The sequence below is a fragment of the Petaurus breviceps genome, unplaced genomic scaffold (assembly GCF_028583685.1).
Source record: "Petaurus breviceps papuanus isolate PSGF00001 unplaced genomic scaffold, PetGlider_PUasm1.0 90769, whole genome shotgun sequence".
Taxonomy (NCBI): domain Eukaryota; kingdom Metazoa; phylum Chordata; class Mammalia; order Diprotodontia; family Petauridae; genus Petaurus; species Petaurus breviceps.
This window is the reverse complement of record NW_027187341.1, coordinates 14,244,127-14,246,436: the sequence shown is the minus strand read 5'-3', so window position 1 is coordinate 14,246,436 and position 2,310 is coordinate 14,244,127.

The following is a 2,310-nucleotide window of genomic DNA, read 5'->3' as shown; positions in this document are numbered from 1 at the left end:
TTTTCTTCATGGCTCAGCTCAAGAACTACCTTTTTCTGAATTCTCCAGGTCTTTTCCCCCACCCCTAAACTACCTTCTATTTTGCATATTTATAGTTATTTATGTATATGTTTTCCGCCAACAGAATATAAACTCCTTGAGGGAGGGGCTTTTTCATTTTTATCGTTGTGTCCCTAGTGTCTAACACAGTGCCTAGCACTTAATAAATGTTAATTGATTGATTGATTTTTCTCCTCATTCCTATGGACCAAGTAATAATTACTGGTTAAGGATAGCTGGAAGTTTCTTTTGCCTTCTGCACACATCTGTCTCCCTTTTAAAAAGCTCAGAGTCTCATAAACCTAACATCAAAGCTTATCATCTTTTCTGAAAAAGGTATCCTTCCTTCTGACTTCATTATTTTTGTCAGTGACATCACCATTTACCCAGTCTCCCTTGTTTGAAACTTTGATGTTGTCTTTGATTTATCCCCCTTCTTTTCCTCTCATATCCAATCAGTTTCCATGTCTTGTCAATTTTATCTCAGTAGCAGCTCTGGCATTTGGTGCCATCTTCTTAGTTCCCATTACCCTAATATAGAACCTCATTACCTTAGGTATGAACTATTGTAACAACCTTCTGATTGATATTCCCAAGTCTACTCTCTACCCCATCAAAACTATCCTTCACTGCTCTGCCAGAAATATCTTCTTCATGTCTAGATTTTGTAATGTAAGGGTTTTGAAGGGCTCAAAATTCTTCAGCAGTTCCCTAATGCCTACCAAATGTAACCTCTGAGTGCCTCCGGGATGTAAAGAAATGAAAGCAGGAATTAAAATTTTGTGGATCAGAACAGAACTTTTTGGACTGTGATCATAAAAATTAATACTGAGACTCTGGAGGTAGGGGCACTGAGCTGAGGTGGTGTCATGGGAATGGGAATTTGAAGATCTTCCCTGCCCCTTAATATATCTGGGGGGGTGGAGTTTGAAGACCTCCCCTGCTGTGAAGATAAACTCTGCCCCAATAGGCTGAATGTAGTCACATGGAGCCTGTGGTGGAAGGAGTTTTGCTGAAGGGAAGCAGAGCCCCTAGTGAGAGCTAGCCAGACTCTGGGGGGGGGGGGGAGAGGATGCTCATTAAGGAGATAGAGAAGTTTTTGAGTAAATATTGATTTTGTATTGGTTTGTGGGAAGGCTAAAAGGTGGCATGGCTCTCAGTATTATTATGGCTTCTGAATATCTTTGGTACTATGATGGAATTGACTTACAGGTTTTGGGATTCGGTTTTCTAGTGTCTAAATAAATCCTTCAGTTCTATCCTCTACCTGAAGAATCTGGTATATTTTGCCATCTAACATCATGCAATACTTACAGTCATGGTCTTTATCATGATCGTGGGTGCTGTAAATATTGCATTGGCACTGCAGGTGGCTGAAAGTGAGTTCTGGATAGGAAGTGAGCAAAATAGGAACAGTAAAATGGTGGATCTGTGGAGTGGGGAGGAGGAAAGAAAGAGATAGAGACAGAGAGAAGGAAGGAGAGAGAGACATACGAAGAGAAAAGGAGAAAGGGAGAGACAGAGAGGGAGGAGGGAGTGAAGGAATGGAGGGAGGGGTGAGAGGGGGAAGGGAGAAGGAGAGAGAGAGAAGGAGAGGGAGAGGGAGGGAGGGAAAGAGAACTCTGGCAGGCATTTTGTGACATAAGCATAATGACAAGAAACTGGATGTTTCAGGAAGCTAGCTTCGCCAGCAGGCTTCAACATTTTACTAACTTGTCTTAGAAACTTATTATTATTAGAAACTCCTGATTCCAAATTATGACTGGTAATAACTTCTTTCTGATATGTGTCAGTCCTTAATAGTAAATAGGGGGGTTGCCAGAGAAAGAGCCAGAAAATGCCTTGTGGTACATAGAGATGCGACAGAAAGCATGAACCTTCTCTTTCCGAATATCAGGGTAAAAGGGATTTTTTTTTTCCTCCCCTCCCCAACACAACTGGGGGCTCTTGAGCTTTCTAGAACAAATCCTGTAGTTTTGATTTATTAATTTATTTTGATAAATGCCCTCCAAAAGCAGAATTAAACTGGATCTAGCGGTTTTTTCTGGTCTTTTTTAATCTAGTAAAGGGGGCATGGGTACAGGTAAACTTCAGTATCGTTCCTGTCAGTTTCCTTGTTTCATTGAGCATGCTCAGTGTAATGAATGTGGTGACCAAGGGAACAGATCTGTCAGGGGAAGAGGGTGTTTTGGCAAAAATGGACCACACCCACTTTTCAAAAGTAGGGGCCAGAAGAAAGAAGAAACTTTTTTTTTGATCTTCACCTGAAAC